The sequence below is a fragment of the Arachis stenosperma genome, chromosome 3, assembly GCF_014773155.1.
Source record: "Arachis stenosperma cultivar V10309 chromosome 3, arast.V10309.gnm1.PFL2, whole genome shotgun sequence".
Classification (NCBI taxonomy): Eukaryota; Viridiplantae; Streptophyta; class Magnoliopsida; order Fabales; family Fabaceae; genus Arachis; species Arachis stenosperma.
The window spans coordinates 73,858,692-73,870,869 of record NC_080379.1 but is presented as its reverse complement, the minus strand read 5'-3'; the positions used below and the strand labels follow the sequence as shown (position 1 = coordinate 73,870,869).

Sequence of the window (12,178 nt, the reverse complement as noted above, 5' to 3'; positions counted from 1 at the left end):
CTCCACAGGGAATGCGAGCTAGTCCCCGGAATAAAGCCATGAAGCTTTTTCTATCGATCAAAAGCAAGCCTACCACCACCAACAGCCTGTTGATCACCCTCTGATATGACCTCTAAAGACTTGTCAGTATCATCCCTCCTCCTCTTAAATGAAGACGCTGGCAGAGCAGCAGATTGAGCAGCCTGCTCACCATCATCTTTCCGAGTACCTGAACCACCAGCACCCTTCTCTTGTTTCTTTTTCAAAAAGGACTAGAGCCGAGAAGGGTCCAAGAGGGGAACTCGCCCACCTACAGACACGACCAGTGTTAGAAGATATCAATAACACCAACGCAATAAGTAGCAACAAACAATTACTTATATAAGTTTTCAAGTCCTCAACATCACCAAAATCACACAAAGACAAAAGTTCAGAAATAGACAAACACTCTCTGGCAGCAAAACTCTCAACCAGAAAATCTAAAAAAGAGTTTTCCTCTTCACTCCGCTCAGCAGCCTCAAGAATCTGGCTCGGCTCAGAGCACAAGTAAAGGGAAAACCTTTCAATAAGCTCATCATCTAAGTAAAAGGGATACTCAGCCTCGACCGACCGAACCTTAATGAAGAACGATTTGAAGTTTTTAAAAGAAGATTTGTAAAGATGGAACAAAGAACAACCAGGAAAACTGCTAAGGCAAATCCACAAACCCTTCCGGACCCCTTTCGACTGAAATAATGAAAAGAACAATGACAACGAGCAGGAAAAAAAAAGAAAATCCATCAGACATTGAAAGGCGCAAAGAAACGCCCAGGAATTCGGATGTAATTGCAAAGGTGCACAGTTAAGTTGCGTAAGAACATCGCATTCAAAAGAAGAAAAGGAAAACCTCACACCAAGTTCAATCATACAGGGGGTATACATATAGAAATACCCCCAATCACCTCTCCTCTCACAAACCCTATCACTACTAGAGCAAGGTAGGTGTTCGACGGCAACACTAGAGCCACTTCTCACAAGATTCAGACCTCTCAACTCAGACATAGACTCGACACTGGTAAATGAAGAGGAACGAGTCCTCACATCGTCATGAACCCAGTAGTAGGGATCACCTTCCCTAACCTCAACAACTTTTAATTTCTCTTTTCCTCTCACTCCTGCCATGCATGAACAAGAACAATAGCAGTGAAAAATGGGGGAAAAAACACTAACCTTTTGAAGTCATAACGAGGGTTAAACTGTAAGAAGGTGAAACAGCAGAGTGTAAGTTTTGAAAATAAGAAGCTATTATTGCAAGCCTACTAACTTAGTGGGTAACTTAACTCATAACCACTAAAAACGTGGAAAACCCAAAAGGCAAGGAAACGCATTAAAATTGACACGTTCTGTAAGGACCCAAGCGGACAAAAAGTCTTTCAAAAATCTTTTCAAAATCCCTTAACGAACAAAGAAAGCCCAAATAAAAAATACCCACGCGCGAAGAGGGTCAACCACAATTCTAGTAAGCTCGCCTACCATTTTTCTTATAATACAATGCCAGACGAGCTTAGGGGCTATGACGTGTACCCCACTATACTCGGAAACAACATTATAACTGAAAACCGATTTTAATACCCAAAAACAAACAAAACAAGATCACTAACTAAACCAATCACTGGTCAGCACTATCTCCCAGCCGTTATCCACAACAATGGAATCCACTACCTAAATTGGATCGCGATTTTACACAAGTCAAGGATGCTAACAACGGCACCCACCAAACATATCGGAACTAACACATTACTCGCCTATAAAACCAAGTCCAAAACAACCCATGAAGGCCAGGTCACATAACTCTCTCCAGTTTATTACTTTTATTTCTCATAACTCAGATACTTACTTGAGCGTCGGAGTCCTTTTTGCAGGTGCTCCCGCCACCGTGTTCCAGAGCGCCGAAGTTTATTTGCAACAGTCCCCAGACGATGTATCGCTCGACTTAGGAATTGAGCTATTGTTCGGAAAGCCACTTACCTTGGCTCACCCAAGACGGAACATATATGATAACAAATTTTAGTGTCAAATTAACACAATCAAATTTTAATAATATTGGTTTTATTCCCTCATGTAAGGGATTAAATAAAATTATAAATACTATTTGATATGACTATAATTCTATAAATCACATATAGAACCGTTAAAGTTGGTTCGTTTTAACTCATAAAAATTGTGAATTGAATTATTAAAACTTCTACCTAAATAAAAGTTGATAACTTTTCTCCTTGTTTCCCTTGTCCCATTTTTCTGTGGTATTGAATCGTTTTGTTCTTGTAAAATAATATATTTCTTTTTTCTCATCGTACGCCATTTCTCTTGATTCTACTGTCAACTTCCAAGCTTTTTTATTATATGTCATCTCCAATTTTAAAGTCAATTTTGCGATGTGAGTTTCATTAGTTTTTGTTAGGAGGTCTTCATCTCTTTGGTCTCCATTAACCTGCAACTTTCTCCCTTCAAACTATAAGAAAAAATGAAATAATATCAGACTTATCGTTGAATACAATTTGACAGTATAACTCTCACCAAAGTAACCATTTACCGTCAGATTCTACGGCAAGTTTTTTGCCTGAAAACAATTTGATTATCAGCGGCTCCTGATAGTCGTTGTCATCGTCATCCCCATACTCCTGCTGAGGTGGCGGACTTGGCGGTGATGTTAGTGCCCCTCTAGCAGCGCTGCTACCACTAGCAACGACGCTGCCACTAGCATGCATCTGCTCCTAGTACACCGCTATCTATTGCTCCATCTGCAGAAGTTGCTCCAACTCTTCTCTAAGCTCCAGCCTAAGAGAATTTGTGTCTAAGATGCGTGCAAGGATCTCATTATATCTTTCCTGAGACTGCTGCAACTGCTGAGCCTGTTGGTGAAGACTCTAGGTGAGATTCAACACTTGCTCCCTCAAATCGATGATGCTGTCCTTGAAATCGACAGCACGACTAGTTGTAGAGACAGATGAAGCCCTCAATGTGGAGGTGCAAAGGTTGTCGATGAAGAACAATCCCAACCCGTAGACGTGATTCTTGTAAAACTCAAATGTGGTCTCGTGCCAAACCGTATTAGGGGCAACGACTGCATCAACAGCGTTGTGATGAGCGGATAATTTATACGCTTTTTGGCATTATTTTTACATAGTTTTTAATATGTTTTAGTTACTTTTTAGTATATTTTTATTAGTTTTTATGCAAAAATCACATTTCTGGACTTTACTATGAGTTTGTGTGTTTTTCTATGATTTCAGGTATTTTCTGGCTGAAATTGAGGGACCTGAGCAAAAATCTGATTCAGAGGCTGAGAAAGGACTGAAGATGCTATTGGATTCTGATCTCCCTGCACTCTAAGTAGATTTTCTGGAGCTACACAAGCCCAATTGGTGCGATCTTAATTGCCTTGGAAAGTAGACATCTTGGGCTTTCCAGCAATGTATAATAGTCTATACTTTGCTCGAGATTTGTTGGCCCAAACTGGCGTCCAAACGCCTACCAAAGATTCTTTTCTGGAGTAAAACGCCAGAACTGGCACCAAAGCTGGAGTTAAACGCCCAAACTGGCACCAAAACTGGCGTTTAAACTCCAAGAAGAGCCTATGCACGTGAAAGCTTCAATGCACAGCCCAAACACACACCAAGTGGGCCCCGGAAGTGGATTTCTACACTATCTACACTTAGTTACTCATTTTCTGTAAACCTAGTTTACTATTTTAGTATAAATAGCACTTTTTACTATTGTATTCATATCTTTAGATCATTTTTGAGACTATCTTTGGATCACTTTTGATCTATTGATCACATTTTGGGGGCTCGCCATTCGGCCATGCTTGGACCTTCATCACTTATGTATTTTCAACGATGGAGTTTCTACACCTCATAGATTAAGGTGTGGAGCTCTGCTGTTCCTCATGAATTAATGCAACGTACTATTGTTTTTCTATTTAATTCACGCTTATTCTTGTTCTAAGATATACACTTGTACTTCAACCTGATGGATGTGATGATCCGTGACACTCATCATTATCCTCCCTTATGAACGCGTGCCTAACAACCACCTCCGTTCTATCTGTGAGAGCTTAAGTGTGTATCTCTTTGCCTCTTGATTCACGATGCATGGTTGCCTTTCCTGACAATAGAGCCTTCCATTCCGTGAGATCAGAGTCTTCGTGGTATAAGCTAGAATCAATTGGCAGCATTCTTGAGATATGGAAAGTCTAAACCTTATCTGTGGTATTTCGAGTAGGATCTGGGATGGGATGACTGTGACGAGCTTCAAACTCGTGACTGTTGGGCGCAGTGACAGTGTGCAAAAGAATAAATGTATTCTATTCCGATATGATCGAGAACCGACAGCTGATTAGCCATGCGGGAAACCGTAGAGGACATGTTTTCACTGAGAGGACGGATGGTAGCCATTGACAATGGTGATCTACCAACATACAGCTTGCCATGGAAGGGAGTAAGCATGATTGGATAAGGTCAATAGGAAAGCAAAGGCTCAGAGGGAACAAAGCATCTCCATACGCTTATCTAAAATTCCCACCAATGAATTGCATAAGTATCTCTATCCTATTTTATGTTTTATTTCTCTTTTAATTATCAAAACCTCATAACCATTTGAATCCGCCTGACTGAGATTTACAAGATGACCATAGCTTGCTTCAAGCTGGCAATCTCCGTGGGATCGACCCTTACTCACGTAAGGTATTACTTGGACGACCCAGTGCACTTGCTGGTCAGCTGCGCGGAGTTGTGAGAGAAGTGTGAACTTCGTGTACCAAGTTTTTGGCGCCGTTGCCGGGAAATGTTCGAGTTTGGACAACTGATGGTTCATCTTGTTGCTTAGATTAGGTAGTTTTCTTCTTTTTCTATTTTGAAATTTTTTTTTTCAAAAATATTTCAAAAAAATAATTTTTTCTAATTTTTGAAAATTTTTCAAAAAAAAAATTTAATAAAATCATAAAAACCAAAAAAATTTTTGTGTTTCTTGTTTGAGTCTATAGTCAAATTTTAAGTTTGGTGTCAATTGCATGTTTTTATTTTTCTAGCATTTTTCGAAAACTCATGCATATGTTCTTCTTGATCTTCAAGTTGTTCTTGATGATTGTCTTTGTTTGATCTTGTGATTTTCTTGTTTTGTGTCTTTTCTTATTTTTCATATGCATTTTCAAATTTTTATAGTCAAAAGTTTAAAAATTTCTAAGTTTGGTGTCTTGCATGTGTTTCTTTTCTTAAAAAATTTTCAAAAAAATAAGTTCTTGATGTTCATCATGATCTTCAAAGTGTTCTTGGTGTTCATCTTGACATTCAAGTGTTCTTCCATGTTTTCTTTGTTTTGATCTTAAATTTTCATGTATTGAGTCATTTTGTTATTTTTCTCTTTCTTCATTAAAATTCAAAAATCAAAAAAATATTTTTTCCTTATTTCACTCATAAAATTCGAAATTTTGGGTTGACTTAGTCAAAGATTTTTAAAATTTAGTTGTTTCTTGTTAGTCAAGTCAAAATTTCAATTTAAAAATTCTATCTTTTCCAATCTTTTTCAAAAATAAAAACTTTTTCATTTTTTCTTAATATTTTCAAAAATTTTAAAAATTGATTTTCAAAATCTTTTTCTTATTTTTATTTCATATTTTCGAAAACCTTGCTAACAATTAAGGATTTGATTCAAAAAAATTTCAAGTTTGTAACTTTCTTATTAAGAAAGGTTCAATCTTTAAATTCTAGAATCATATCTTTTAGTTTCTTGTTAGTCAAGTCATCAACTTCAATTTTCAAAATCAAATCTTTTTTAATTTCTTTTTCAAATCTTTTTCAAAATAGATTTCAATAATATCTTTTTCAAAACTTAATTTCAAAATCTTTTTCTAACTTCTTACCTTTTCAAAATTTATTACCTTTTTCAATTAACTACTTTTTTCTCTCTAATTTTCGAAAACCACTAACAAATTTTTCAAAAAAAAACCTTTTTAATTAACTAATTATTTTAAATTCTAATTTTAATTTATTTCTTCTAATATTTTCGAATTCCCCTCTCTCTCATCTCTTTCTATTTATTTATTTATTTACTAACACTTCTTTCCTTCTTAAAATTTGAACCCTTTCTTCCTCTCTGTGTTCGAATTCTCTTTATTTTCTCTCTACCTCATTCTTCTCTTCTTCTCTTCTTCTACTCACATAAAAGAATCTTTATACTGTGACATGGAGGATTCCTCTTCTTTTCTGTTATCTTCTTTTTCACATGAGCAGGAACAAGGATAAAGATATTCTTGTTGAAGCCGATCCTGAACCTGAAAGGACTCTGAAGAGGAAGCTAAGAAAAGATAAAGCACAACTCTCTGGAGAGGACCTGACAGAAATTTTCGAAAAAAAAGAAGACATGGCAGCCGAAAATAATAACAACATTGCAAGGAAGATGCTTGGTGACTATGCTGCACCAACTTCCAACTTCTATGGAAGAAGCATCTCAATTCCTGCCATTGGAGCAAACAACTTTGAGCTTAAGCCTCAATTAGTTTCTCTAATGCAGCAGAACTGCAAGTTTCATGGACTTCCGTCAGAAGATCCTCATCAGTTCTTATCTGAATTCTTGCAGATCTGTGATACTGTTAAGACCAATGGGGTTGATCCCGAGGTCTACAGACTTATGCTTTTACCCTTTGCTGTGAGAGACAGAGCTAGGACATGGTTGGACTCACAACCTAGAGAAAGCCTGAACTCTTGGGACAAGCTGGTCGATGCTTTCTTGACCAAATTCTTTCCACCTCAAAAGATGAGTAAGCTCAGAGTGGACGTCCAAACCTTCAGACTGAAGGAAGGTGAATCCCTCTATGAAGCTTGGGAAAGATACAAGCAATTAACCAAAAGGTGTCCTTCTGACATGTTTCCAAAATGGAGCATCATATGTATTTTCTATGATGGTATATCTGAAATGTCAAAGATGTCACTGGATCATTCTGCTGGTGGATCTCATCATCTGAAAATGCCTGCAGAAGCTGATGAGCGGATAATTTGTATGCTTTTTGGCATTGTTTTTAGTATGTTTTTGTTATGATTTAGTTAGTTTTTATTATATTTTTATTAGTTTTTAATTAAAATTCACTTTTCTGGACTTTACTATGAGTTTGTGTGTTTTTCTGTGATTTCAGGTATTTTCTGGCTGAAATTGAGGGACCTGAGTAAAAATCTGATCCAGAGACTCAAAAGGACTGCAGATGCTGTTGGATTCTGACCTCCTTGCACTCGAAGTGGATTTTCTGGAGCTACAGAAGCCCAATTGGCGCGCTCTCAACGGCGTTGGAAAGTAGACATCCTGGGCTTTCCAGCAATATATAATAGTTCATACTTTGCCCAAGATTTGATGGCCCAAACCGGCGTTCAAAGTCACCTCAAGAAATTCCAGCGTTAAACGCCGGAACTGGCACCTAATTGGGAGTTAAACGCCCAAACTGGCACTAAAGCTGGCGTTTAACTCCAAGGAGAGTCTCTACACGAAAAAAGCTTCATTGCTCAGCCCAAACACACACCAAGTGGGCCCGAAAGTGGATTTTTATGTCATTTACTCATCTATGTACTAGTTTTCTATAAGTAGGACCTTTTACTATTGTATCTTAGACTTTTGGTAGCTATCTTTGTTTTATGCTATCTTAGACCTTTGGGAGGCTGGCCATTCGGCCATGCCTAGACCTTGTTCTTATGTATTTTCAACGGTGGAGTTTCTACACACCATAGATTAAGGTGTGGAGCTCTGCTGTACCTCGAGTATTAATGCAATTACTATTGTTCTTCCATTCAATTTCGCTTGTTCTTTATCCAAGATATCACTTGTTCTTCAACATGATGAAGGTGATGATTGACGCCCATCACCATTCTCACTCATGAACAAGGTGACTGACAACCATTCTTGTTCTACAAGCATCTGAGGCTTAGTGAATATCTCTTGGATTCCTGATTGCACGATGCATGGTTGATCGCCTGACAACCGAGTGCTCGCCTGACAAACGAGCCAACCATTCCGTGAGATCAGAGTCTTCGTGGTATAGGCAGGACTTGATGGCAGCATTCAAGAGAATCCGGAAGGTCTAACCTTGTCTGTGGTATTCTGAGTAGGATTCAATGATTGAATGACTGTGACGTGCTTCAAACCTGTAACCTACTGGGCGTTAGTGACAGACGCAAAAGAGGGATTCTATTCCGGTAGGGGAGGGAACCAAACCGGTGATTGGCAGTACTGTGACAGAGTGCGTGCATTAGCTTTCACTGCGCGGATGGGAGGTGGCTGCTGACAACAGTGAAACCCTACACGAGCTTGCCATGGAAAGGAGTAAGAAGGATTGGATGAAGGCAGTAGGAAAGCAGAGAGACGGAAGGGAAGGCATCTTCATACACTTGTCTGAAGCTCTTACACCAATGATATACATAAGTATCACTATCTTTATCTTTATATTATTTTCGTTCATCATCATATACAATTGAGTTTGCCTGACTAAGATTTACAAGATGACCATAGCTTGCTTCAATGCTAACAATCTCCGTGGGATCGACCCTTACTCACGTAAGGTATTACTTGGACGACCCAGTGCACTTGCTGGTTAGTTGTGCGAAGTTGTGTAATGCCATGGAATTGAACCACCAAGTTTTTGGAGTTCATGACCAGGGATTATGAGAGTTGTGAAAAGTATTGTTCACAATTTCGCGCTACCAAGTTTTTGGCGCCGTTGCCGGGGATTGTTCAAGTTTTGAGCAAGCTTTTGGTAACAATGCCTGGGATTGTTCTAGTTTGGACAACTGACGGTTCATCTTGTTGCTTAGATTAGGTATTTATTTTTTCGAAATTCTTGAAGATGAATTCTAGAGTTTCATGATGATTTGTTGAAATCTGGCTGGCTGAGAAGCCATGTCTAATCTGATTGGACCGAGGTTTCAACTTATCACCACAAGAGCTTGTTGATTTTCATCAATTTTGCTTTTGGAGCAGTGATCTGCTAAGATTTGGCTGACCTTTGGGCATGTCTAGTGTTTTGGACCGAAGCTTTCTTTGAAAGCTTGGCTGGCTGTGAAGCCATGTCTAATTCCTGGACCGGAGTCTTAGACTAGCATTGCACTGATTCCTGGAAATTCTCATTAAGAATTTTGATACCTTTTTCCACTTAATTTTCGAAAAAACACAAAAAAATTACAAATTCATAAAAACCAAAAATATTTGATGTTTCTTGCTTGAGTCTAGAGTCTCATCTTAAGTTTGGTGTCAAATGCATGTTTTTGTTACATTTTTCGAATCCATGCATATATTTCTTTGTTTTGATCTTTGAATTCTTTTAGCTTGAGTATTTATGTGTCTCATATAGTGTCAGTAGTACACCAACTGCTAAGTTTGGTGTCTTGCATGCATTGTTATTTGATTCTTGTTGCATTTTGATTATTAAAAATCCAAAAATATTTTTTAATTTGTGTCTTTTCAAGTCAATAATACAAAGAATTGAAGATTCAGAACATACTGCAGAAGAATTATACAGAAAAAGCTGAGCATTCAAAAATGCCCAGTGAAGAAGGCAGACTGGCGTTTAAACGCCAGCCAGGGTACCTGGTTGGGTGTTTAACACCCAAAAAGGTAGCATTTTGGGCGTTAAACGCCAGAATGTATACCATTCTGGGCGTTTAACGCCAGGATGGTGCTAGGGGGAAGATTTTGTTTTCAAATTAATTTTTTTTCAAGTTTTCAAAGTTTTTCAAAATCAAATCTTTTTCAAATCATATCTTTTCAATCAAATGTTTTCAAAATCAATTTCTTTCCTTTTTCAAAGATACTTACTAACAATTAATGATTTGATTGAACATTTTTTGCCTCTTCTATCAAGGAAGGTTTTATGTTTGAATCATATCTTTTCTTGTTAAGCAAGTCATCAATTTTTTTTAAATCATATCTTTTCAAATTGTTTTCAAAACATATCTTTTAAAATTGTTTTCAAATCATATCTTCTCAATCACATCCCTTTAAAACTAATCACATCTTCTTAACCACATCTTTTTCAAAATAAGTTTTCAATCAAATCTTTTTAATTTCTAATTTCAAAATCTTTTTCAAAAATCACTCTAATCTTTCCCCACTTTCAATTTTCGAAAATTATCAATCAAATTTTCAAAATGTTTTCAAAATCTTTTAATTGAAATTTTCGAAAATCCACTTCCCTCCTTCTCACATCCTTCTATTTATGGAGTACCACTCCTTCTAAATGCACAATTCGAACCTTATCTAAGTAAAAGTTCGAATTCTTCTTCTCCTTCTTCTTTCTATTTCTCTTTTCCTCTGACACTTCAAGGAATCTCTATACTGTGACATAGAGGATTCCATATTTTCTTTTTCTCTCCTCTTTCATATGAGCAGGAGCAGAGACAAAGGCATTCTTGTTGAAGCTGATCCTGAACCTGAAAGGACCTTAAAGAGAAAGCTAAGAGAAGCTAAAGCACAACTCTCTTTAGAGGACCTGACCGAATTCTTCAAGGAAGAAGAACACATGGCAGCCGAAAACAACAACAATGCCAACAATGCAAGGAAGGTGCTGGGTGACTTCACTGCACCTACTCCTGATTTCTATGGGAGAAGCATCTCTATCCCTGCCATTGGAGCAAACAACTTTGAGCTTAAGCCTCAATTAGTTTCTCTAATGCAACAGAATTGCAAGTTCCATGGACTTCCAATGGAAGATCCTCATCAGTTCTTAGCTGAATTCTTGCAAATCTGTGACACAGTCAAGACTAATGGGTTTAACCCTGAGGTCTACAGACTGATGCTATTCCCTTTTGCTATAAGAGACAGAGCTAGAATATGGTTGGATTCTCAACCTAAAGAAAGCCTGGACTCTTGGGAAAAGCTAGTCAATGCCTTCTTGGCAGAGTTCTTTCCACCACAAAGATGGAGTAAGCTTAGAGTGGAAGTCCAAACCTTCAGACAGAAGGATGGAGAATCCCTCTATGAAGCTTGGGAAAGATACAAACAATTAATCAGAAGATGTCCCTCAGACATGCTTTCTGAATGGAGCATCATAGGTATTTTCTATGATGGTCTCTCTGAACTATCCAAGATGTCTTTGGATAGCTCTGCTGGAGGATCTCTTCATCTGAAGAAGACGCCTGCAGAAGCTCAAGAATTGATTGAAATGGTTGCAAATAACCAATTCATGTACACTTCTGAAAGGAATCCTATGAACAATGGGACTAGTCAGAAGAAAGGAGTTCTTGAGATTGACACTCTGAATGCCATATTGGCTCAGAACAAGATATTGACTCAACAAGTCAACTTGATTTCTCAAAGTCTGTCTGGAATGCAAAATGCACATGGCAGTACTAAGGAAGCTTCATCTGAGGAAGAAGCTTATGATCCTGAGAACCCTTCCATGGAAGAGGTGAATTACCTAGGAGAACCCTATGGAAACACCTATAATTCTTCATGGAGAAATCACCCAAATCTCTCATGGAAGAATCAAGAGAGACCTCAACAAGGTTTCAATAACAATAATGGTGGAAGAAACAGGTTTAGCAATAGCAAGCCTTTTCCATCATCTTCTCAGCAACAGACAGAGAGTTCTAAGCAGAATACTTCTGACTTAGCAACAATGGTCTCTGATCTAATAAAGACCACTCAAAGTTTCATGAATGAAACAAGGTCCTCCATCAGAAATTTGGAAGGACAAGTGGGACAGCTGAGCAAGAAAGTTACTGAACTCCCTCCTAGTACTCTCCCAAGTAATACAGAAGAAAATCCAAAAGGAGAGTGCAAAGTCATAACCATGGCCGAATGTGGAGAGGAAAGAGAGGAGGAGGACGCCACTGAGGAAGACCTCAGTGGGCGTGTACCAATCCCCTCTGAGTTCCAATGGGAATCTGAGGCTCAAAATGAGACCATAGAGATTCCATTGGACTTACTTCTGCCATTCATGAGCTCTGATGAGTATTCTTCCTCTGAAGAGGATGAGTATGTCACTGAAGAGCAAGTTGCTAAATACCTTGGAGCAATCATGAAGCTAAATGACAAGTTATTTGGAAATGAGACTTGGGAGGATGAACCTCCCTTGCTCACCAAAGAACTGGATGACTTGTCTAGGCAGAAACTGCCTCAAAAGAGGCAAGATCCTGGGAAGTTTTCTATACCTTGTACCATAGGCACCATGACCTTCAAGAAG

At 38.2% G+C, this 12,178-nt stretch overlaps 2 non-coding genes across 2 annotated transcripts; both read right to left on the bottom strand.

The window, feature by feature from the left end:
- Nucleotides 1–6,777: 6,777 nt before the first annotated feature.
- LOC130971554 (small nucleolar RNA R71) lies at nucleotides 6,778–6,881 on the bottom strand. The gene has a single exon (XR_009082767.1). It is a non-coding gene; the product is annotated as a small nucleolar RNA R71 (small nucleolar RNA).
- Nucleotides 6,882–10,918: 4,037 nt separating this feature from the next.
- LOC130971989 (small nucleolar RNA R71) lies at nucleotides 10,919–11,026 on the bottom strand. The gene has a single exon (XR_009083195.1). It is a non-coding gene; the product is annotated as a small nucleolar RNA R71 (small nucleolar RNA).
- Nucleotides 11,027–12,178: the final 1,152 nt, after the last annotated feature.